This window comes from Tribolium madens, unplaced genomic scaffold (genome assembly GCF_015345945.1).
Source record: "Tribolium madens isolate multiple individuals breed KSU strain unplaced genomic scaffold, Tmad_KSU_1.1 Scaffold_96;HRSCAF=242;Tcas5.2_LG5, whole genome shotgun sequence".
In the NCBI taxonomy this organism is placed as follows: domain Eukaryota; kingdom Metazoa; phylum Arthropoda; class Insecta; order Coleoptera; family Tenebrionidae; genus Tribolium; species Tribolium madens.
In genome coordinates this window covers 3,844,321-3,871,796 of record NW_025401068.1, presented here as the reverse complement: position 1 = coordinate 3,871,796, position 27,476 = coordinate 3,844,321, and the positions used below count along the sequence as shown (strand labels likewise).

The 27,476-nt window shown below is 31.8% G+C and overlaps 1 protein-coding gene across 6 annotated transcripts in view; it reads left to right on the top strand.

Annotated features, from left to right (window-relative positions):
* The window catches only part of LOC123013518 (D-2-hydroxyglutarate dehydrogenase, mitochondrial), a 90,703-nt gene that overhangs the window by 58,806 nt on the left and 4,421 nt on the right, over positions 1 to 27,476 (top strand). Inside the window, exon 2 of one of the 6 annotated variants that reach the window (XM_044412078.1) lies at positions 15,962 to 16,027. The exons of 3 other annotated variants lie outside the window; for them this stretch is intronic. The gene's annotated coding sequence lies outside the window, so the exon portion shown is untranslated. Of the gene's footprint in view, positions 1 to 15,961; positions 16,028 to 27,273; positions 27,385 to 27,476 lie in introns of those variants that run through there. 2 more of the 6 variants (XM_044412081.1, XM_044412079.1) reach the window with 2 other exon arrangements.

Here is a 27,476-nt window from a genome sequence, read left to right as displayed (position 1 = left end):
AATTTGCAGTTCTATACGGGTCCCATATGTGAATGGATATAAAAAATAATTTTATGGGATATTTTTTCAGAATCTAATAAGAGCTCATAAAATGTTTTAGCGATATTTCTGCAACATTATTGCTAATTATACCAGGTGTTCAAATAAATTCACATTCATTTCAAAATACATAATTTATGATTCACATAAAATTATGTAGGTACCTATACAAAAGTTATCATACTATTTTAAATTTTTTACTATTAATTCTATTGATGTGTAAATGAATAAAAAGTGACTACAGCCCATTTATCTCTGTTGAATCTTGTAGAACAAACATTTTTCCTTATCTCCATTTTCTGTGAAATTCGAAAAAATAAACAAAAAGCTCTCCGCATCCAAGGTCGGTGAAAAAGTTTGTATTTAGCTTTAACCGTCAGACGGGTCCGTAGACCAGTTTAGGTCTTCAGGTAGATTTTTTAAAAGAATTTCTTTGATGTTTGCTTGCCTCCCTTCCGCTAGTGCTAAATCGTTTCAGGTGATAGAATCAGAAACCGGTCGGAAAAGCTTTTAAACACTTCATTGCTCTTCAACTTTAATCCCGATAAATTTACAATTTTATAGATTTTCCATTACCGGGAATTTGTAACGTAATCACAAACAATACATTTCCAACAAGACAATAAGTAAATTATTGTTTACAGCAGCATAACGTTATTATTAACCACGCAATGAATTTAATGAAATATAATCCGGTGGCGGACGCAATTTTGCCTTGTGACATTTTTTCCAAATATCATCAATTTCTACATGCCTGTGGCTGCGTTTCCACGCGTTGGGGAAAGTTCTTTTTAACTTGCTCCCCCTTCGAGTCTCAGCAGGGGTTGATTTTGCATGTGCGATATTCCCCAAAGCAGAATTTTGTAACGATAAACTTCTCTAATCGCCAAAATTATGCTGAAACTTTATAGAGAGAAATGCAGCCGAAGCAATAAATTCCGCAACATAGTCTCCAAAGTTTCTCTTGGAAAAAACAAAGCTTGAATAGAGAGAGAGAGCTAAATTATTTCACTCGATTTTATCTATTGTCGTTTAGAATCTCCGAATTCTGGCACCTGTCTTCACGATTCGTCCCCAAATATCGCAGCTGGTGCTAACTACACAAAAAAAGACTAAAAGCCCTTACGAATAGGGGACAAAACCGAATTTTTCGTCGTGTGAATGTGAGAACTTGTTTTTACGATAGGTACTTAAAAATTTTATAATTAGGGATAATTAAGTACAAGTTACTTCCTGTCGATCATAAAAGTGTGCAAAACGTCCGTTACGTCGATTCAAAACTGATTGTGAAAACAATGTCTTTGTCGAATTTTCGACACGAAAAAGGGAACTTGTTTACAATGTGAGCAACAAGTATTTCCGGTGGAGTTTGTTATGCATAAGAGGGTTTCCTGAGATTTTTACACTGATGTCTGGTTTGCTTACTCCTTAGCAGCATGTTAATTAAGGGTTTTATTTACTTATTTTCTCTCAAATGACCCTCCAACTCTGAAAATGGTTGATAAAACATTTCTGGTGGGTCAACAAGTCATAATTTTTTTTCTTCAACGCATCTTATTTTTCCTCTCGGATTTATCGCAGACTGCGACATCAATAAAGCACCGAGTTCGTGCCGTTTCAAATAAACTAGTTTGCAATTTGCAACTTTGTGTTTTTCTAACACATGGTGGGTAGAAATGAGATCATGCGTCAGTGGTAAAGATTAAACAAGAAGAAAAATTTGAAATGGGCAAAAAATTAATATTGACATTGTCTCAATTACCGCCCCCTATTACCAGAAGATGTTTGAATATCAAAAATTTAATTTTCTTAAGTCTGCCAGAGCAGGTACTTAATCGTGAACAGCTTTTTCTCTTTCTCACTACCACACTAAATCTCAACGAGTAATTAATTCAATTAAATTTATGAAAGAGTATTTCAACATAAAGTTTACTCGAGTGATTTGCATTGTTTCGTCTCCGTGATTCTATTCTGTTTTATTTTGTAAAAGTGAAGTAGTCTTTTAATTTTAAGTACACTCTAGTAATTCAGTAAACAGGAAATTAGAAGTCATGCTGGCTAATCTAAGATTAAAACGATCTATTCAGTATGATGGAGCTCGAAGGCTATTGTTCTTTGAATCACAACGTGAATAATAAAAAATAAGTCAAATAAAAATACAAGGATTATTATAAATCACTTCTTTTTATCTGTATATTTTATTTTTTATCGCTCCCAAAACTTTAGTCAAACAGTGGATTTTCCATTTCTGTGCAAAAGCAGATCGATAAAGAGTTTTAACCTGAATGAAGAAGCTCTTTAGATTATTACAGACCCGGTGTTGCGAAAATCCAAACTCTTGGCTAACGAAACGGTTCTTATTGATTTAATAATGAGATTAGGTCTCGAATTTAGTTTTTTTTTTTCAACCTTGTTCCTAAAAATACCAAAACGAAAACACGTCAAAATTATTTCCATTAGTGTAATTTTTGAACAGTTTGAGACTTTTGAGAAGAATTGGAAATTGGAATAGCAACTCATTGTACCTTTTAGTGTTGGTACCTAAATGAAAATCAAATGAAAATTTAGTTTGTATGTTTGCAGAAATAAATTTTCTGGTAACAGAATACTTATTATGGAAGTGAAAGGTTTAATTACAAATAAACATCCTGAATGTTGTTTGCGACCAAGTACATGGAAAGAATTGAAAATAATGAAATATCGATTACAATATAGAGGTATACGTAGTCCAAACTATAAAAGTCAGTACCCAAAGTTAGAAATAAAATAAATAAATAAATAAATATTTAACAAATATTTTGAATGTTTGAAATATTTTCATAAGTTTCTGAGAAAATGATGTATCCTTCGAGTTATAGAAGTCATCAGCGGGGTAACATTTTTCATTATGGAGCTAATTAGCGAGAGTACATTATGATTTAAGGTAAATTAGGAAGTTCGAGGGGCGTGTTGGTATGTTAGTATAAAGGGTGGGAATGTAAGATTTTGAGTTAGGAATTTTATCCACAATAACGCAACATGCCTGATGTAAAACTTGTGAACAGTGAACATTAAAAAAACTTTCTTGATAACGTTCATAAAAGTTCTCAACACAATTTCTAAAAGCTATATTTGTTATTGTATTAGTTAACAAAATGAAGAATAAATACGGCTGTAGTAGGTGTAATAACACTATGTAGATATAGGTATACCCTATACCGTGGTTTCGTGGAAAAAGTAATTCCTATATAAGGGAAATAATACTGTGAATAATACTAAATGTCAATAAATTTTGCGAAACCTATAACTGTAATAAGTTAATTAAAATTAAAATACAATTTTTCTAATACTTAACATTTAGTTAAACATTGTTTATCTGCAAACGTCACAAAAGTGACCACTTTTATGACTAAATGACACAGGTAAAAGTTTAACTTTTCAGACATGGAGTAAAAACACTGTTTTTACGCCTAGGCGTTTTTACTTTTACTTGACACTTACTTTGACATTTATCACTGTTGTCTCTTTCTTGTCTCTTTCGCTTTTTCAGCATTTTCTGGAGAGGTACAAGGTAGATTATCAGCATTCGACATATTGCACTATAAACTACACCAGTTATTCACCAGTTAAATCAATCAACACTTTCGAAATCTCAACACAAATTCCGAAACTGACGCGTGACGTTTGTTACGATTTTATTGCAAAGCGTCCTGATTATTGAGGTGATTTACTTGATTATTGGTGTGTTGTTCTTTTCGTTCCATCTGAATCGTTTGCAGATAAAATAGTATATGTTATTTGGAGTAAAAGTGAGTTTATGTGGCTCAGCTGAATCCATTTGCCTCACTCCGTTCGGCAAAATGAACGTTCAGCTTCGCCACATAAACAATCACTTTTACTCCTAATAACATAATCTACTATTTTCGATTAACAACTAAATATATTATTATTATTATTATATTTTTAGTAGGTATACCTACTAACGTGAGAAATCTTTTTTAGATTCGAAAATTTTTGTGTGTATTATTTAGAGACCTTCATAGAGAAAAAAAGGTTGCAGTAAATGCACATAGGTATTCTGTTTTTTATTTTTTTTTATGTGCATTATTTTTGAAGAAAATACCTATGCTTTATACTTTACCAAGTTACGTATGTTTACCTTGATAGTATAGGTAGGTATTATTATAGTATTATAGTTAGGTATTATTGCTTAAAAAAATATTTTGTACTGACAAAGAAATGAATGATAGTTACATTTTATGAAAAGAAAAATACAGACATCACTCTTGGTAGGTACCTACTGCTTGACATGTTTGTTTTTTTATGAGAAAATCTTTTGATTTTAAATTATTTTGATGTAGACACATATAGCGACTAGAAAAAATGGGACACTGTAGATACATTTTTGCAAATAGTATAGGATTAAAATATGAGTTGCAGAAGGCATCCATTTAAGCAAGAGATTGGAACAAATGATTCCTTGAATGGTCTTTTGTTAAGGAATGTTTATAGTATTTTTATATTTTGCAATTTTTAAGTTGTTTTTAAAGAAATAAAAAGGAAACATTTTTAAATTTGGAGAATTTTGGGTCAGTTAGTGACTAAGCCGTGTAGGTAGGTTCAATTCGAATTGACACTTGTTTTGTGCATAATCTGGAAATGAATTCTCGAGATTTTTTCATGGTTGCCAACGAACATTCGGAAAATTGGTAAGTTTACCAATTGTCACCAACATTAAAAACAAAAAATACCTACACTAGGCTGTTAACGCATCCAAACAAGTTCATTTTTATAGGGAAAAATATTTTTTTCTGTTTTTTTTTCAAATCTGTGCTACTTTAAAAAGCAAAAGAGGTAATAACAAAGTTACAACTACTATCTTTCTAAATATGTACGTACCTACCAGAAATTTAGGCTATGCATCAGTGCCGACGGAAGAAACGTGAGAAAAAAGAAATAAGTAGTTAAAATCGGGATACACTTCAAGCTACAGCTAGTTTCTTATTAGTCTAACAATATTTACATAGCTTTTCGGTTATTACTTTATATCATTAAAAGTAGATGTTTATAAAGTGTTTTTGAAAAATTTTGAAAAGTTGAGGATTGTAATTTAACATATCCTTCGAAAGCAGCCTTGAAATAATGATGAAGCAATAAGTGTGAGCCAATTATTGTGTTGTGTGGCAAAGGTGAGCCCCATGCCCATGCATACTGAATAATTCCAAGTCTGGTCGAATGTAAATGCAAAGGTCATTCACACGTGATAGCCTGTATTCGTGTTGGTGAACCAGCGATAAAACTGTCCCAACAATAGTATTCGTAACTTTCTAAAACGCAAACGTCGTCGTGGACGCATAAATCGTCCACGCGCCGCTTGTTGCAATGTCCCTATTCTATCCATTCGCACCGCAACAACTCCCAACACCCAATGCGAATAATCAAATCCCATTTATGAAGGATCGTGCGCAAACGATCCCACGTAAAAAAGCCTCCCGTCAGCCATGCCTTGCACACATCACGACAAATGTGATAAAATAATCGGCAAACCGAGGCGGCGCACGCGAAAATCGCCCTCAAGGCCGCCCCTCAACTAATCAAAGGCCGGCAAGCCTACAAAATGGATTCTGCGTGCCTCCGTTTTGCATTTATCCATTAATTATTCATTCCCAGCGCAAAATCCCGATCCCAATTTCGTTGGAAAAAGTTGGCGTCGTCTGGGCGCAATTTCGCTCCTGAGACTATGCCATAGCCTGCTACGCACCGCGACAAAAACTCACAGTCTACGTTCGCAGCTGAGCGCCGGAGCGACCGCACCCGTCTGACCGGTTCGGAATGGACTCGTCCATGCGCTTAACACGGCCCCTTTTCGTCCATGGCCGTCTGTTTCCAACTGTGACTGACACTAAACGTAAACACTCACCCAAATTTCGTCGCTTTAGAAGATCGCAGTAATCCGCATTTCGCACTGCACACTTGATCGCGAATTGCAAAGATAGACGAACTCGCGGATGTTTTTTAACTTTGATAGTCTGGGTAGCTAACGCGACTGGTCGGTGTCTTTGCCCTGTAAAAGGGACCCTCTGCTGAAGATTAAAGTGAGTTTTGATTGGAGGGACTGCCGACCAGTAACTTGTGTCGGCGAGATACTAACATGGGCGGAGCGTGTCAGAGAGGGGATAGCAAAGGGGGGAAGCTAAAGGGGTCGAGGGGGAGAACTCTCAGTGGCGCACCTGGCGGATGGGGTATACGCCATTCGTATAAAATCTTGTTTGCTGAGCACCAATCAATTCAAAATGGTGAGAAGAATGGAGATGCAATTATATTGGGTACCAGGATGTGGATACGGATGACGGGAGGCATGGGGTTCGCGATGCTGATTTCTTATCACTGATACTCTTATCACTCGCTTGTTTCGGAACCAGCTGTTTTCTTAATATGCTTTAGATTTATTTTAAAATAACTGACAATATACATATTTGTTTCTTCGTCTTTGAAAAATACTACAATCATCTCATTTCCACTTATGCCTATTCCCTGGGGTAATAAAAAATTATATTCATTACGCAAAATCATATCTAATTATCTGAAAGGTAAAACGAGCAAACTTTTATAACTATTTGCTTGATTTCGTCGAAGATGGTATACAGGACAAAGGAAATAAAATCATTAAATTCGTCGCGACGTTTCGATATCTTTATTGTATCTTCCCCAGGCGAAGAATTTTCGTTGGCTGAACGTGGGAGGCATGGCACAGTCAAGGAAGAACTCTCAATAAAGGTATCGAAACGTCACGTCGAATTTAATGGTTTTATTTCCTTTGTCCTGTATTGCATCATCGACGAAATCAAGCAAATATATTTTCAAGGACAAAGTTGCAACCTGAACATTTTTTTTATTATTAGTCGTTTGCTTGTCCTAGATAAAATGAATAAAAAAATTTCTATTCTTTCCAAAGTCTAGGTAGGTACTTTATTTAATTTATCATTACCTATTTCTCTTAGGCAACAATAGTTAGTGAGTTTTTTGAATAAGAATTTAACTAGGGATCTAAAAATAATAAAATATACAGGGTGCTCCATTAAAAAAAGTGAATATGATGTCAGTTCCAGTAAAACATGAAGCAGCACTGATTGAGCATCGATCTCAAACTTGTGTAACTTTGTTTCAAGAAGTTTTCTAAAATTTTTAATATTAGTTTAATCATAGGTATTTTAATATTTTTAAAAATAGGTAATGGAGTTACGAGTATTTATAGCTTGGGGCTTTTTTCCAGGTATACCTGGTTTAATTATTTTTTTAACATCTCAGGTTGGAAGGGAAACCAATAGACTTGACAGAACAATTTGCTGCGAAAACTAATTTTTACCTTGGTATTACTGTTTTATTTTTTGAATAGCTACCTATTTTTTTCCAAAAATATTAGCATTTACTTTCAAAAGTGTTATATTGTTCAGAATTCCTGTCAATTTTTTGAACAGCGAAGAAACCTATAAAAATCCGCAACATTTTTTCATTTTTTTAATTTATTTTAATTTGTAAAATGATTAAAACAATTTTTAAAAATTCTTATAAAATGTTTTGGAAGATTTAAATATAAAGAAGAAAAATGATGGTGTCAGCGATTGCGGCATTAATTTTGAAGATTTGGTTTAAAATTTATTTTCGATTTATTTTTAATTTTGTTTGTTGAACCTATACCTATATACATATTAATGCAGATGATTGGTTATTTTATGTTGGTGTGCAAAAGTGCCGGACCATCTTTGGTCCTTGAAACTTGAAAAATTATTTTTCCAACAGAAATAAATAGAGTCAAGGTGCAAAATTTAAACTCTCGTAACTTCGAAATTATTTTAGATAGAATTGTTTTAACATTTTTTCGTTGTTCCTGGTGTCTTACCTTACATGGCATTTTTCTCTGGGGCGCGAGTTCTGGCGCACCCTGTATAGGCTGATTCAAAAGTCTCGGACCACCTTTGGGTGGCGATAAAATACAGCCAACTGAGTTAAAAATTCTCATGACAAAAAATTGTTTGAGCCTTTTTTCACGAGATATAGCTCTTCAAAGATTAGATTTTGAGTTAAGTTTTTGGCCGTTGAGATTATGTTTTCTTAAATTTAGTTATCGGAAACGGCAACATTGAACAGATACACCCATTGGTACCATAGGTATTAACATGTGTCTTACAAAAAACAAACTAGCAAATTCAACAATAAATTAAATCCGACAACATTGGAAACAAAAGAGATAAGATGCTGCCTACATCATAATTTGGAAATTGACAGTTCATTTTTGTGTTTAGCTAAAAGTCTTCTATCACCATTCGAGAGTTGGTCCGGCACTTTTGAATCATCCTGTATGTCCTAATGTATAAAAGTCTATCTCTCCTTCACTTGTGCGAGTGAAACGGACCACTACCTAATAGCGTTTTCACAACAATGTACTGTTGATACAATATATTCATGTATGTAGGTATAGGTACATCATTCGTGAGTTCAACTAACTAATTTTAAAAATGTTGATTTTGGTAGGTATACAGGGTGTTTCATACAACTTTACGAGGCTTGCGCCTATTGTACGCACCCAAATATATATACAAAAGTTACAAAACACTAGATACAAAAAATACACATTTAATTATTTAACTTTTGGAAACCCATGACATATAAACTGCAGTTTTTCAGAAACAATAATCATTTGTTCTAGCAATAAGAGACGGCATGAATATGATTCTAGTTCATCTATTTTAATCACTAAATAACTAAAAACGTAATTTTTAAAAGGGTGAACAAACTAGAGAAAATTATCCAATTTTTCAAAATTTGTAATCAAGTTCGTATCGAAATATGTGTTATTGATTGCATCTTACAGGTGCAGGCCGCGTGAAATTATGTAAAACACCCTCTATATAAACGTTGTACTATAGCTTTGCTAATCTCTATTTTTTAATATTTACTTAGTTAGCTTTGTCTTTTGTATTTTTTACAGACCGTTCCTCTGTATATGGCACACTTTTTTTCTAATATAAATTGTAATGCTTCTACTAAAAATACACGAAAAAATTATGCTCATTAAAAGTGTGTCTATTTATCTCTGATGTGGGGATAAATTAGGTACTAATTTCCATATGATTGAATCAGAAATCCGTTTTATACATGGTACAAACGTTTGTGTAAAAATAATAAGTTTAAACTTGCCACCTTTGAACTGAGACGATTGTACTTATACAGGGTGTTTCAGAACTCGCGCACCAAAGAACCAAGTAAGATAAGGTATTAGGAACATGGAAAAAATGTTTAAAAAAATCTAACTACCTATACCTAATAATTTCGAAATTACGGGGGTTTAAATTTTGTACTTTGACTTTATTTCTGTTGGAAAAATAATTTTCCATGTTTTTTTGCTGCAGGATATTTGAAGAGGAAACATAAAAGCTGCATCCTAAATTGTAACCCTGTTTAAAGTTATTTGGAGCTTTTACTGGCAAAGTTTATGTACCTTTTCTAAATAATTTTGAAAAAACATATACCTACATGTTCATTGGTAACAATAATCAGACAAAAGAATGTCAAATGTTAAAAAGTAATTGAAAAATTTTGGTTAGAATTTTTTAAAGATTTTTTTCCTGTTTCTGGTATCATATCTTACTTGGCATTTCTCTGGGGTGCGAGTTCTGAAGCACCCTGTATGCAGCACGTTATACTAATTTTTCTTGCGTAAAATACTTTTAATTTTGTATTGTGCTACACTATTGTGTATTGTGGTTCATTTTTCCCGGATTTACCCTACCTAAGTATTTGACAAGTAGGTATAAAAATTATGTATTTAGGTACATAATAAATAGTTAATCTGTTACATAATTTGCTTTAATTGACTTGAAATTCCGTTATATAACTCGTATTATAGGTATCTAAGGAAGATGATATCCCCATTATAGGATAAGTATGTATATACCTAGATAGATGATTCCTGCAATTCTCCAATTAAAAGAATTAGGTTGTTGAATTTTTAAACGATGCAATAAATGAATTGTTATTCATTAAAATCGTTAAATAACATAATGCTTCAGGCGTATTCCTGACTATTGACCTTCCGTGGATTATTGATAATGATGCTATTAGTGGTAATCTCTATATTTAGTACCATTTGTATAATAATATACTGATACTAAAGAGAAGTTTTCTTAATTGTCGTTTACTTTGATTAACATATTTTTTCTAATTTTAATTGATTTGTAAAAAAATATGTCGGTATACCTATAATAAGTTTAAAATAATCGATTCAATATTGACGACTGCCATTAAAAAACACATTAAAGTGAAATTTAAAAGAGGTGTGAAACAAAACAAGTCGTTATTATTAGTTACACTTTAAATAGTTTTGTTTTAAAAAAATCAATTTATTAATTGGAATAGGTCTGAAGAGTTTTAATGTAACATTGGATCATATATGGAGCAGCAATGATGTATAAGGTAAGTCTGGGAGAACTTGATCATTTCTTGTTTAGTAACTCGTATTCGTGTTAATATTTTATACAGGCTGCACCAGAACTTGCGCCCCAGAGAACAATGCCATGTAAAGTAAGATATCAGAAACATGGAAAAATGTTAAAAAAAAATTCTATCTAAAAAAATTTCGAAGTTGTGAGAGTTTAAATTTTGCATTTTGACTTTATTTATTTCTGTTGGAAAAATTAATTTCCAGATTTTTTGCTTCAGGCTTTTAGAAGAGAAAACAAGGAAGCTGTATCCTAAATTGTATTGGTTCCTTTACTTAATAATTATAAAACAATAATACAAAATCATCAGTATTATTAAATAGACATAAAAAATGTCAAATGTCAAAAAATAAATGTCAATTTTTTTTAACAGACAGAATTTTTTAAACTTTTTTTCCATGTTCTTGGTATCTTATCTTACTTGAAATTTTTCTCTGGGGCGCGCGTTGTGATGAGACACCCTGCATAGGTAGGTACATTTTTTAAACACTGGGAATAAAAATTCATTAGAAAAAAATACACTCTATTTTTCAATTAAATTTATTAACAAATTAAAAAAGTACCTATTGCTAATACTATATGTCGGGGTTAGAACGTCTTACTGGTTACAGGTGAGACCGACCATCAGAAAGAAATAGAAAATGGTACATAAAGTGGATTAAAAATACAGTTAGTGACTTAATGCTTAATGCTTCTCATGCCCTTCAGCATTAATTGTCTTACTCCAAATATGTTTCATTGCTTTTTTAGGTCGATCTATCCTGAATATCTCTGGTCCAACTATCTCAAAGTCAAGGGTAATCTCTACGAAGTGCAAATATCTTAAAAAAATTTTAGAATACACATGTACCTATATATTTCAATATGTATTTATTAACGGTGTAATAAAATAATTGAAAAAACTACATTTTGAGACTCTATAACAGATATAACTTTCACGGTGGTCGCACTCTCCCGGACTTACTCTAACCGCTTGACAACATTTCGAAGTGATTTTCTTTTCATACTCTCTGTTTTTTAAAGAAAAATTAGATTCCTACCTACCTAATAGAAGCTAATGTGTTTAAGTTTAATTTTTCTGCATTTATGTGACCTTTTATGCAAAAAACTTTAACTGACTTGGATTTTTTGTCCACTTGTACAAAAATTTCAAAATAAATTATATTTTTTAAAATAATATTAGGTTCTATAGTTATAAAGATTTTTGACTGAATAATTTGCATTTTAAGACACGTCTTTGAGTGCGACATTATACCCAGGTATACAGGGTGACCCAGGGGTGCGTGCATGCTCAACAACTTTTTTTCTATCGAAGTTATCGACATGATTATTTTTAAAGAATAGCTACAACAATGAGGCACATTATAAAAATATTTCTATTCATATACAGGTGTCCCAAATAAGATACACAACTAAGTTCTGTTTTTTTAAATGAAAACCCCAATTGTTTATTACATTTCTGGATTCGCCACTAAATTGTCAATATAACGCATCTTGGTTTCTTAGACTTACCTGCAATAGTTTTTGACTTATGCCAATTTATGTGTCAAAATTACATCGTGCATCGACCCACAAAAAAATTCATAACGTCAAAACTATTCAAGATAATTTAACCAACTTTTTCCTGTTGATTCCTTAAGCTTTAGCGCATCTTCTGAGATAAAGACAAACTCGGAGTCGATGTTCCATCGCGTACTACGATTTTTTGAAAATGACAAAATACAAATAGCAATAACTCGACTTTTTTAAATACAACACTCTATATTTTATTGCATCATTGCATGGCATTTTTTATTAGCTCTTTGTCGATATAGGATTCATGGGGTCTACTTTGTAAAATTTATAAGATTTTTGCAAAATAAGTAATGTTGATGGTTTTATTCTCAAGTGTATATGATTCCGGTGACAGTCAAACATTTTTCAATGGCTTGAATATACTAAGTATTGTTTTATGATTGCCTTTATAACCACTTATTATTATTATTATGTTCTAGAACGTTATTCTAGATCTAAAAGGAGCCAAAAACTTTTCGTATATTTACTTTATTGTGAATAGATAAAATGAATTTACCTGCTTTTCTTAAAATTCAGCAGTTTATTTTTCCAATAACGTTTTTTTATTGTTTGTTAACTACCTTTTTGGAAAAGAAAATCAAACAAATCACTTTCAAATACCATACCAAATGTTTCTTAAAGCCCAAAATCTAAAAGCTTTATTTTTTGCTTTCGTTTTTTTTTCTTAGAGTAGATAATTATCTTATGTTACGAAGTACAAATATTCTTTTGTAGGCTAATGTGAATATTGTATTTATATTTTTAAGCGAACACAAAAGGCAGAGAAATATTAAAGTAACAAACTTTCTTGATAAATTAGCCATACAGAATAGTGTCGTATCTCAAAAAAAAATCTTTCTTGTATAAATTATAATAATGGAGTCTGAAAATCTAAAACCTAAATTTAAAATAAGTTGACGTGCCGCCGCTGAATCCATGGTGGGGATACGTGGCCAATAGTTGTCGTGTAGTCTGTAGCCTCCCGTTTCCCCTCCGGTATGGATCGGATTTTCTGTTCGAGCATGGCTGTTGTGCAATCGACGCAAGCGTTCTACTGAATGGAGGGAGCGATTGGTGAAGTTGATTTGATTTACAACCGTATCAACAACGGTTTCCGTCCAAATTTTAATCTTTATTCTCATTCACGTAATGCGCAAGGGGAAGGGAGATCCACATTACGACACAAGTGTAACATGAAATATGTTGACTTAAAAATGGCTAACGTAGACAAATTAAATGTGATGAGTAGTAGGAACCAATGGAAGATTTTAATGAAATCATTGGCTTTTAGTCTAGTGGCAGCCAAGATAAAATGTCATATCAGCAAGTAAACAACGCGCGATAGTAAATATTTTTAGAATACTATAATAGGATAACAACTTGGGTACTTGTAGGTAACATATTTTAGAGTATGAATTTTACATACATACAAGTAATTATCAACTTTTAGTTGTTTTTCAGGTTCACATTATTTGTTTGCAATTGCAAAGTTTCATTAGTGTGATATTTAGAGATATTAACATCTGTTTGTGAAGCTTTTTAATATTCGCTGCTTGTGGGTTTTTATACTTATTCGAAATTAGATTTTCCGAGTATAATAAGTACCTACCCATCTGATGCTAATTGAAATTAAAACCATGAATTTTGTCATTTGATTGACATCTCTTATCGTACAGTGCTAAAAATATCAAGAAAGATTAATATGATAAAGTATATGAAGAGTCCGGTGCCACAACTAATGCTAAAAATAAAATCGTGTTTAGTACGTTGACGCCTAAATATCTGCAACCAAAGAAGCGTCCGTCCCATCACGCTATGTTCGCCACATTTTCGACACGTCAATCAATGGTCTTGGTTCAGATTTTACTAGATCCAGTTTTTTTCAAACATCCCGCGGAATATTTTTTATCATAAAGGTTTTATCATAGATCCAGTGTCATATTTCTTGAGCAGTTTTTATAGGTAGCCCCAATGAGGTATTTTTATAATATACATTATTGATTTTTAATTAAATATTCTTTTGTTTATTAAAATGAAGTACATACAGGGTGAATATAAATTATGGAACCAAGCGGTTTTATTTTTAATCATTTGCCTCCAGAAAATAATAATTAATATAAATTAAAATGATATAAAAAACGTGATCGTATTTTCAGAACGAAATTTTGTTTTATTTTTGAGTTATGCGATTTTTTTTTGTCAAAATTGCAATTTATGTGAAAAAATTTTTTTGAAAAAATTAAATATAAAGCATATTGTTGTAATCCTTAGAGTATAGCTTTTATGAGAAAAATGATTTTATAGTGGGTTGCCATTTAAAAAAATATTTTTTTTGTAGAACTCAAAAACAAAAGGAAATTTTGAAAATTTTTATTCTTGTTAAAATATCACATTTTTATAGTACTTTATCACTCAACAATTAGTTTTATCAAAAAATAAATAGTTTAAGCAAAAAACGTTTGGTTCCATACTTTTTATTCACCTGGTATATTTGCTCATGCTTAAATAACGTTGACAAGTGCTTGAAATTTTCATTCTCTTTACATCACATTTTATTTTTCATTGGTGCCAACATAATTTCAAAGTCAGAGGCCATGGAGATGCCGCAAAATTGAAATGCACGGATGGTAGGTAAGGGAGTCTGGGGCAGGTTATCAGATGGTTTAGTTGTCACACATACCTATCAATTCTCAAAAAGTTTAAACTCGAACTATACATATAACTCATGCCATTTCTTATCGCCCCACTGGTGACGTCGCAACTGCGTTTTTTGGCGTGAAATAAGTCATAAATATTTAATTTCTTTATAAGAATGTTAACTATTTCATAATAGAAAAAAAACATTGCAAACGTGGCGTGAGATGTGATGTGATCAGCGAAAAAAATTATTCTCTAGTAGGTATATAGGCTGTGAAATTCTTTTTGCCCAGGTAAATTAGTTACATGGAAAGAAATAAAGTCGTACCCTTCTAGAGAATACATTTTTTCGATCATATGATATCATTCCTGATACATAAGTACCTACCTAATTTTAAGTGCTTTTTGACAATTCTTTTGGTTTTCATTGATGATTGTGTTTATGGAGGTGAAAGTATTCAATAAACGATATAATTATTATTAACCCTGATTATTCACTCTATTCAAAGAAATAATTAACTATCTCTCTCGCGGAAAATGGCAATTTGTTTTTGGAGGGGGGACCACGGAGCAATTTTGATGGTCACTAGGTATAATAAAAATTATCAAACTTTGGAACTGTCTATTGAAACGATGATGAAAAATGAAAATTCAATCCAACCTTTACTGCACCGGACGGGTGATTTTCGTTAATTAATGTTATAGATATTTGAGTTAAAAATCCATAAAAATAAGAATTAAAAAAAATCTCTCAACTATTTTCTGTTATTCTACAACATTGTATGAAATTATTTTGTGTTTTTTGTGTCATTTGTTACATTCTATAAGTTCTATGGTGTTTCCATCAAGTTATGATTGTTTTGAAATCTCTGTTAGGTTGTCACAAAAATCTTGAGGATGGGTGTCACGAGTATTTCTCTAACTTTTTTAGAATTCAGTTTCTGAATTTATCTTAATTATTAGCCTATATTTTTATTATCAATATCAAATTATGAGGGCTTTCTGCTGTTCTTAATACAATACAATACAACACAAAAACCCGTGGTGTTGGAGAAAGTTGGCACAAAAATTTACTCAGTCAAAACTTTATTTTTCTGAATGGACACTTATTGCCATGATCTCAAAGCTACAGGGTACAACTAAAGGATATTCTAATGATAGAAGAAAAGTGAATCATGCTTCTTCAGACATTAAAAAACACAAATTGTGGTAACCTGACCCGATCTCCCTTATATACTTCTTTTTTTTTTTAGATTTTGACGATTTCCAACATGATTGCGTATTACATACCTACATCAGTGATTTAAAATGGTAATCTGGTAAGAGAAAACATTTCCTTCACCTTCTATTCCTTATTATTTTTAAAATTTCATATTCAATTTTTCATTTTAAATAGGTATGTTTTAACGTCTCCTAGTGTTCGTAATAAAATTGTAAAATCTGGTTACTTTGACATAATTTGAGAGGTTTTTTATTTGTTGCAATATATTCATGAAAAAAAAATAGCATCAGAGCAGTTGATTCTTCTACTTTTACAAACAAACTTGCCTCAAGATCATAGTTTTATAAAAAAAAATAGGAAATTTGGTGTCAAAGAAAAAAGAAAAAAACCTCGGGGCTATTTTGACAGTCCCTTTAATTACGTTGAAAATCAAAGTTATGTTAGCCTGGGAGGTATTTTGACACCTTAGAACTAAAAATATGTAATATATGATGCAAATAAATTTTACTAAACTCATTAAACACAAAACATAAAATATATCTACAATATATATATATTTGCTTAAAAAAAAAAATAGGTCATTTTTTGGTATGTTATGCTTCTTATATGGCATAAAAATAAAATAAACATAATTTCGGTAGGTACCTATAGTAGGTACTGAACATGAAACAAAATTAGTAGCCCCATAACGTGTCAAAATAACCCGGAATGTCAAAGTAACTTCCTTTTACGGTACCTTACTTAATCAATAAGCAATTAATGTTAAACTTCCATCGTTATTGATGAACAGTACCTAGGTATATCTTACCTAAGCAAAGCTTTGACAGTAAGTAAATAGTCCTAGTCCTAAAAATCATCTGAGTGACAGTTTTGGACCACCCTAGATAAAAACTAAACAAATAGGAGTAGTTTTTTATGGCCATTGTTATCTCCAGTTTTCTCCCCGGGTTCGGAGTCTACAAAGGCCCAGGATACAGACTTACTTATAGTTGTCGAAGTATATATTAATTCGCAGAATGTTCTTATCGTCCTAAAACAAAACGATAAATAAAATCACCAACGATTTCGGCACATATCGTTATTATCGTTAAAAATTCCCATGCAAGATTGTCAAGAGATCGAGACCGAGAACCACTTACTCATTTAGTTCTTTCTAGGATTGTACTCGTTGCGTTTTACAATCACAATTTATTTGAATAAAATATGTTGCGTAAAATGAGTAGCTACAAACATAAGTCAGGACAAGAAAGTTTTGGAAACCGTAGGTATAAATAATAATTAAAAAATTACCAAAAATATTGTTAGAAATAAGAATTAAATTAAAATTGGAAATTTGTTTTAATTGTAATTTTCTGCAAAACAAGGTTAAATTAGGTAAATGCAGTAAGGTTGAGTAACCTAATGGTGTGAAAAATTTAGTAAGAAATGATGTTCGTTAAAAATCTATAGGTATTGAAGTAGGTACCTAATTATTATTAAAATTTTGCTTTTTTATGATGATATGAGTGATACTATGACTCACTTTCTTCGTATTTATCATTTGTTTTTAACAATAGATAACTTTTTTCCAAAAGAGAGTGAATAAAGTCTTGTTGGTTTAAAAAATGATTCTGAATCAAGTGTGTGACTCCGGAGATCAATTTATATTTGAAAAATTGGATTCAGTGCCGGAGCCACAACCGAGATCGAATTCGAGTTATGTGTATCATCTTGCTTACCTATACCTATTCCATTAGGTAAATTATTAATTAATTATTAATTGTCACTAATAATCAAATTTTATAAATTAAAATTTAAGTTATAAGTTGGGGACTACACATCCAACAAACAGTTATGGAAATTTTTTCGTCAAGCTGCAAAAAAAATAGGGAAAAAAGATTTATTCTCAGACTTTTATCCCAAAGCATAGAGTAAAATATTAGGTATATTTACCGTCTGATGACTGAGGATAAAAATAGGTAGAAAAGGCTATTCACAATTTTATTATTAGATTTTAAAACTGAACGATAGGTAAGGGTTCGTTTTTATGTTGTAAATTTTATAAATGAACAACACTAAAATGTCGTTTTTATTCTAATTAATTAGATAGGGTAGATATGTTTTATATCAACCATTTATGTCAAAATATGCACAAATTTTGGGGCATACCTATACTCCTCTAATTCAGTTTATTCCACAAATTTTATAGACAATTTTTTTCATACACTAAAAATTCCATAAGTCGCGGTGTTTTTGTCACTATAACAGCGATAAAAGTTTGCCTTACTATTACAGCGACAAAACGGAACCTATAACTTTTGAAAGCGTCTGAATCTAGTAGGTCTGCATCATCGGATTTACGTATTCATTAAATTATCTTACCGAATTACACTCAAGCTGTTTTTTTTACGAAGAAAACTTGACATTTTTAATTCGAGTTTTGTATCCTTTAGGCAATTTAACTCAAAAAACTGCCAGAAAAAAATACTCGTCTTACGGACTCGTAATTTTTTCAGAAGCAGTTTTTTTCGTTAAATTGCCAGAAAACAAAATTCTCATTAAAATGTCAAGTTTGCTTCGAAAAAAAAAAGCTCTCGTGTAATTAATTAAAAATTCCTTACCTACCTTGTCATTGTAGATATGAAAATATTTTTTTACAATTTGGTTGTGAAAAGCAACTATTATTATATGTCATTTTAGTTCTCAAATGTGCTTAATTTTATCACTAGTTATAAAATATAACATTAGTTTATCACTGGTTACAAAATATGACATTATTTTATCACTAGTGTTAAAAAGTGTGACACAAGGATAACAAATAACACTATTTTCATAACACACTAGTGTGATTTTGGAAAATTATTGAAATCACAGATTTAAAATTCGAATTTGATGCCTATTCTTTTCACAACCAAATTGGAAAAAATCTTGTATGAAACATGATGCACAAAGGCTGTTTTTGCACAATCGTTACACTCGTTACTCTCGTGGTCCAAGCAACTTGTTGCATAAGTAGCTATTTTTTAATATAGTGATATAATGGCAAGTAGATCTATTTCTAAGTATTTTTGTACAACTTTTAGAATTTGTTATTTTTGTGAACAACATGTTTCCTGATCTCACACAAGTTGCAAACCAATTAGTTTTTTACTTACTAATTAATAAATAATTAGCAATACTAAAAATGGAAATAATTTAAAATGGTTTGTCATGTCGTCATGCTATTTCCACTAGTTTTCCATTGAGCATGATCAGTGTTTGCATAATAGGTTTCAAGTAGTCACCAATCGGGAGCCGTCCAGCTTTCGAGTGTTTCCTCTCGCACCCTTTCTTGTCCCCCAAAAGCTCCCAATACGTCTCTCGGAAGCGAAGAAACCCGGATCATTTCCTGATGTCTATCGATGGTGTATCATCCTTTGCGTTCATTTAGGTAGTTGAATGCACGTGTATGGAGGTGGCAAGAAGCCAATGCACGGTGATCCCTAGGGTGCGCAAGCGTGTTGTTGGATGGCCCCCCGCGGCGCTGTCATTGGCCTCGTGAAGTCAACGAGAGTGCGCCAAGTCGTTGTGGATGGCATAGTCTGCACGCATGGAGGGGAAATCCTGGCCTGAAGGACGAGGTGGCACCGAGTGGGCCACCGCCGAGTGACGTCGACTTATGTTTTTGGCGATCCTTGACGATAAACCCACCCTCTTCACGAGGATTAAACCGAGCAAGTGGGGGAGAGAGAGTCCAAGACTCTAATTAATTATAATTAGTTAATTATTCACAATTGATTTAGTAAAGAAAAAGTATTGTATACTATTTTATTAAATAAAATGAAAAATAAAGTAAAATAACATAAATAAACAAGTAACATTGTCAATAAGTCTATTCTTCTTTTATGAATTATGATTACCTGATTACTCGAGGACATAAATATTAAAAAGATTTGGAGACGACAAATATCTCATTAATATACAATAAAATTTTTATCGTAAATTATTTTTTTAGCATTTAACCATTTTTCTATAAAAGAAAAAAAAAATTTTCTTTAGATGCCTAAGTAGTGTCATTTTTTTTAGTACTTAATTAACGTGGACATAAATCGTAGCCTACTTCAGGTATTTTTGACCATTGAAATAATTGTTGAAATAAAATCCCTAGTAATAATAAGAATAACATAATTCGTTAGATTTTTTTAATAATAATATTTACATGAATTTTGAAACACGAAATAGGTCTTAGGGTCAAAACAAAATCCAAGATCAGCACAAAGAAATTAAAACAAAATAAGTGCAATGAACTGAATGCATAATTTTAGCTTGAGAAAGCAGGAAGGAAATGAAAAAATAATCATGCAATATTCAAAAGGAAGGGTTTAATTATTCTCTATTGAACCGTTGGTATATTATTTTTCCCAGCATGGAGGTAGTATGAATAATTTCAAATGGTTTAGTTTAATTATTAAACAAAATGTGTAAGAAATTAAGGAGAAAATAGGTAGTTTCGCTGTTTGATTGGTCAAATTCACTACTAATTGGCTGCACCTGTAATCATTTACGACATTTTTGATTACAAAATGCCTCCAATAAATGTTCTGGGTGATTTAGTGGGTTAATAAGTACCTAGTTGGATAAAATGAGGGAATGTTTGCTTTTTCCATTTGAAACAGTCTCCGGTTCATAAACCTTTTACACGACAAGCAATTGGGATAAGTGGATTGATAACGTGCTGCACTAATTTCATTCCGCACACGCACTCATTTTACGATACATCGTTAGATTTAATCATTGGTTTATTGGATTACTTCTTCTTCACATTTCTCTTAAATTACATCAGTGATTTATGACAGTACCTACCTGAAACTGTCACAATACATTCGATTGATTTTGTATCCTTGCAATGGAGGGTGTCTCATTTGACCCAGATTGTATGTAGGTTAAGGGGTGATTTGATTAGTTCTCCCTTTTTTTGGATGGTACGCCTGAAACGCATTTCAGCTGTAATTGTATAGGGTTAGGGTGGGTCGCTGCAAAAGGGGAGAAAATGCGAGACAAGTAAGGGCGAGGGTGCTACATAATAACATGGAGGGTGCTTGAATAGTGTTTTAATGCCCCTTCAGGCGCATTCTTGGTGTGACGACTAATTAAATTTCAAGAGGTGTGATTTCGTTATTAGGCATTTTTTTCAACATAATGTTACTGAAAGTGAACCTCTTAATTTTTCTCTATTGAAACATACGAGTATAATAATTTAAGGTTTTATTTATACTTCATTGTTTTTTGAGAACGCTAACATCACTAACAGTTAGTGACGGTTAAAATATAGTTACAATTTTAATAAAAAAATAGTATTCATAGGCACATATTATTTTGCACTATTTGAATATTGTTATAAAAAGTATCCATTCTTTAGGTACCTATAATAAAAATACATACATACAGTAAGTCTCCAGATTGGGTTTACAAGAGGAAAAAAATATCTTTGATTTGAATTGCAAAGGAAAAACATTTATTGCTTTACCTGAACAAATCTGTAATTAAAACTTCATTATTCCAATTCATTAGAAAGAAAAGTCCATTTTTCTCTTGATTTTTGACTTAAAAATGTGATAGATCTTAAAAAGCAGAGAAAAATTAAATCAAGAGATAAATTCACTTTTCTTTTCACCGAATCAGAATAATGAAATTTTAATTACAGATTTGCTCGTTTCAGGTGAAGCAAAAAATGTTTCTCCTTTGAAGTTTTGGCGTAAAAAAACGATAAAAAAAATTTCCTCTTGTAAACTCAATTCAGCATACTGTAGATGTTTTGACGTTATGGATCGCAAACATTTATTTTATTAAGCGAAATCAATTTTGAGCATACTGTGCTTTTGTGCTTTGCAATAGTAATAACGAAAAAATGAACAGTGCAAGTCTTAATCTTTGGGTTATAGTAATTTACGTATTCAGGGCTGTTAAGAAGGCCATAACGACTGAGAAAGTTGTTTGAGGCCCGACAAAGGAGGGTGATATTGATAGCTTGACGATTGTAAATTGTTGAATTTTATTTATACCATGGAACGACGAAAACTTAGTTTGTTATTATTATAACTCAAAATAATCTTCGATAGTTCCATTACAACACAATTTTGCGAACTACAAACGAGTCCATATTTTAGTTTTTTACTGATCCAATGCGGTTTCCTAAAAGGGAGTTTCATTGAGAGTATTTCTAAATAGAATAGATTTTAGAAAAAGTGAGAATAGACCAAAGGCCGTACAATTTTTTTAGTTTTGGTAAACTTTAATTACATTTGTTTGGGCTTTTACACTTTTGAGATGAATGAGCTCTTAAGTTATTCTGGACATGCTTATTTTCTAGTGAAAGCTATTTTTGAATATATTTTCATGATTCTTTTTAGTATTTATAGAATTGATTGTCTTTTATCTTCTATATTCAACAAAAGTCTCTCATAGATCGTCAACAGTAACTTCCTGGAATCCATTACTTTTGATAATTCTTTTTATATTTTTCGTTTTCTTCCCTTTTTATATTTTATATTACATAGTATGGGTGGATGGTACACTTCTCCAAGTATTTAATTAATCAAAATTTTAATAATTGTTTTAGGATTGTGTGTAGCAGTGGGGTACAAACTTGAAACCGATTCCTTGAATAAATAAACAATATAATTTAATTAGTTAGTTTATTGTGCGTTAGCTGCAGCTTCGCAAACTTGTTTCTTTCTTCTGTACAAAGCTTCAACTCAGAAAGAAAAGGACGCTAAGACATTTTTTAATTTAAATTATTATAGAAAATTTGCACAGAAATTTAACATCAAAATAAAGTAATTATTACCAAAAACCTGTCTCTTTTAAATGGCTTCTGCTTAACATTAATAACTTTAACAGTTTTCAGTTAGGTATTTTAAATTGCCTAGATAAACGCAGTTAATTAGGAAGGCAACTCAGAATGAAATCTACTATGAAAGAGGACTTACAGAATTTCAACAAAATTTTATTTTTCAAGATAACATCCTACAATACTCAACAACTTTGTGGGAGGTCTGCACTATAGCACTTATGACTCATTTAATTTAATTTAATTCTTTTTCTCTAACAAATTTTGTAAATATTTTTAAGTAAAAAAAAGTCGTTTAATACTAAATCGACACCATAGGACGTATGACTTAATTCACTAAAGCATTTTTTATTTTCTAAAGGGACACTTTTAGCACAAACATATTCAATCATCAATATTCCTTCTTAATACCCTCAAAAAATGTTTGGTATCTACGTTTTACGCAATGAGAAAGTTTTGGCTTGTATATGGGAGGAGGGGAACCGTAATTTAGACTGATTAGTCTTCTTTTGATAAAAAAAGAAAACCAGTTTTGGCTTTATGTTTATTTCCCTCATTTTTCCACAACTTATTGTTTATTAATAGGTAATAATCGGTTGAACAATTGACCCAAAACGTTGTCTCTGATCTCATAATGTTCCCTGAGAAAATAAATACAAAAATTTTCTGTGGTTCCTCTTGTTTGATTTGGAAGTTTTCTTTCTGAACTGTTTTTGTATAACTTTTAATTAAATTAGGTAAATGCAGATAATTAACAGTTTGCAAACTATATAAGGATGGAAAAAATAATAAACAGTTAAAAATTAAAAATTGAATTAACTAACAAGGTTAAGAAATTAATTTCTATGAGAATTTAAAAGAAAAAATGTTTAATAACGGATGAAAAATATTCTTCTACTACGTCGAAAGTTAAATAAAGAAATGGATGCGAGCATGGAAATAGACGTAAAAGAACATCAGAAAGTCGTATATGACGAATCGATAAAGAAGTGAATATGGGGCACAAAGCATTTAATAATGTATATTTAAACCACAAATCCCGTGTATAGGTAACCACTATCAGAAATAATAAATACATAACATTATCTATGCGCCCTTAATTAAAATCAACTGTTTGTTTTTCTATTATTTAATTGAAAGTTATTTATCATTTTAATTAAAGGTTCCAATGATTAAACGAGTTGTTTAAAAAACCGTTGATTAATTTTCCAAGGATGCCTCCGTTCCGATAAACGCGTCCAACTGCTTATTTCCGGGTTATATTCCAGGTCGTAAATCATTTTGAACGATGACTCGGTGATTGTTACCCAAATTGCTGGAAATTAATAATAAGAGTGGTTTAACCCTGTCACCGTGGTGTTTCGTAGCACACAGATCAGATAAAAAGGGATCGGCGGTTAGTAGGATCCCCGAATCCTTGTCAGGGGTTGGCATGAATCCCAACCCAACCTGTGGATTAGATTCACGTTGCGATCAATTCGGAATGGTGGCGGCACGCGCCGCGTTGGTTGACCCTTCTCTCACGTCATACATTCAAGCTCCCAACCCAGGTTTCTTATTACGTAATGAAGTATCCCGTGATTCGATGCGATATCAACAGGTTTGTCACAAGTTTCATTTTACAAATGCGCACCCTGACTCCGCCTACGCCCAGTTACCAGCTTCTGTGATGTTTATGGCCCGTCCGGGCGTCCTGTCCTTTGTTCCTCTTTCTTTATTTAATCTATTATTTAAGCGATTTAGCTGTCTTGCTTTCGCACAACCACCACGGAACGTATCGTTACTGTTTTATGAAGCCGGTGATTTGCTCGATTCATCCCCTTTTGCAACGGCTCCCTAATAAAAATCCTTGTTATATGGCGATTAATTATTCAGACAGCGGTGATTGCAATGGAGGGGGATGGGGATTAAGGGTGGAGTTTTTGCAGAGCGAATTTTGTGGAGCAGGCAGTAGGTACACCACTCAGTGCCTCCAAAAAGTTCTAATACATCTAACACGAATAAACTTAGTTTGCAAACGAATTTAGAAAATAAACCTTGAGGTACCTACCTAATTTGCACTGGGGCTTTTCTCTATTGTTTTACGGTAGAGTAAACGCAAGGGGAGAACACCCTGAAAGAGAAATGGCCAATGAAATTTGCTTTACGCCTTTTAATACACCACATGGTCATTATTGATTTACAAAACGACAAATGAATGAAAACTACAAGCAAACGAAATTAATTTTTATATGTATATTCAACAAAATCAGTGTTAATTAGTATGGTCTCAGTTAAAAAAAATGTTTTTAATTCTTTTGGTGATTTAGTAGGTATTCTTATACCAACAAAATGAGTCTAGCAACAAAGGAAAACTACCTAAATAAAAAAAAGAATTGTTTACAATTTTGAAAATGTGGGAGAAAGGGAAAAAAGAGAAAAGATAGTAACCTTAAATCGAGGCTCAAAAGTTGATGCAAGATTACTGTACCTAATAAAATGTGGTAGGTATATTACAATCTAGCTGGGAAGTAGGTCCATCAAGAGGGGCAGCATCGAGTTAGATTGGAGCCTGAGGTTTGTTTGCTATTACACATTCACATCTTGTTTAAATAAATAAAAAAATTTTTTAATAAAACTGATGCATTGACGTACCAGTTGCTAAACAAATTGCGCTTCTGATATTTGATGGGCTCGTAACTTTGGCAATTCTACATATAAATTACTTTCCAACCAAGGGACGGAATGCGTATTTCCCGACTTCAAAAGGTTATGTATGAAACTATAATCCTGAAAACCATAAAAAACATTTTCTTTTTTCTTTTATGCATATCTATAGTTGAGAAGCTTTTGAACAAAACAAAAATTGTGAATTGGGTATAATCTATCTACATTTTACAGGACCTCTACCATATTATGTTAAAGCACTAATTTGTTGGTTTTAGTATGTAAATATAATGTAGGGTAGCAGGTCCAGGAGTAAAATCAAAGTTAGACAATAATAGTTGTTCAAGTTGCTGTTAAAAACCTTAAAATACGAACAATAATGAAGTGTCTTCTGAAAAAGAAACTCTCACTTCGTTACTCTTGTTTAATATTCATTTTAAAAGTTTGTGTTGTGGGAACTTCTTCTCTAATCAGCTTTTTTTTTGTATCTTCCTTAATATTTATTACCCCTTTTTCCTACTGTAATCGTGTGGGGAATGTTTCTAATTCTATTAAATGTCATCAAAAAATGCCTTTTTAAGGATCTTATTTTTTTATAGATAGCACTGCATAATTTTGTACGAATGTTCTATTCTACTGGGGATTCTTTTCCCTTCGTTACGAAGCTTATCTCATATTTTCTCCATTTCCTTGTGTTTAGAATTGTCGATTTGGTAAAAACTAGCGATTTGTAAAGTTAGAACTCGAAGTTTTGAAAAAACAAAATAAATCAGCATTAAGCAAGATTAGGGAAATCACACGATTTACGTTCACTTAAATCCCAAATCGTTTAGACAAACAAACATTTGACCCTCTTCTGTAGGTAAGTTAGGGAACCGTATAAAAAGTCCACTGCCCTAGTTAAATGTGGCGCGTGTCAATTAAGAAGGGACACGAGACGGTGGTTACGGTTTGAATTATTAAAAAGGGTGCAACACAGTTTGCTCAAATTCGTTTTAAATTATTTAATATAAATAAATAAAAATTATTCACCTGCTCTTCACTTAGTGAAAAATAAATATTTTTTGTAACGTTTATCTTCTCTTCATACGTATCTGCGAAATTCCTCACTTGAAACACCTGTGCGTTTTTGAGGGTTGTTAACACTAACTTAATGGTCAATAATTAAAAACTACAAAAATAAGGGGAAATCAGAACAATGAATTTTCTTTTTCGGTAATTTATTTTTATACAGGGTGTCCCACGAGTAATAATGAGCCTGAAAATTTTTTTGAAGCAACCAACATTACATTTCATAGATAACGTAGATATTAAAATATTTCGTTATAATTAGTTAAACATAGTGATCGTATTTTTATTTTTGACAAATTTCTATCAGTCATAATGACTACTCCAGTTTTAGAAAGTCCATCCGTGCACTCTGCGAAGCTTTTTTCAAACATTCTTCATTCATGAGAATCTTATTGGTCTTTTTGCTAACATTTTAGTAATTCTCACCAAATTCCCCAAGATTTGACTTTTGATAAATTAAAGTTGAAGTGTGCTGTTTTCACTATGTTTAATTTATTAAAACTAAATATTTTAATATCCACGTTATCTTTGAAATGTAATGTTGGTTGCTTCAAAAATTTTTTCAGGCTCATTATTACTCGTGGGACATCCTGTATACGTATGATTAGGTATGTATTATTTGTATAGTATTTAAATGAGCTATTTAAATGAACTATTTTTATTCTTTATCCGTTCTAATCAACACATTTTATTTTCTACTGGCTTTCACATAAATTAATTTCACTGTTTATCACAAAAATTATATCTAACACAAGGTTTACTCCAGTAATAATGAATAGTTATCTTATCTACGGTACTATAGTGCGGACTATTATAATGATAAACAACATTGAAATGATAAATTGAAACATAACTGCAAGAGTTGTTAGTTGAATTTGCAATTGTCTGTAAAAACATTGGCATACTTTTACGTTTCAGGCACTCGTAAAGTAATTAATTAGCCTTTATTTATATTATTTATGGACTATCAAGAAAATAAAACATTATGTTGTGGGCTTTTTTAGTTATTTAACTAAATGAA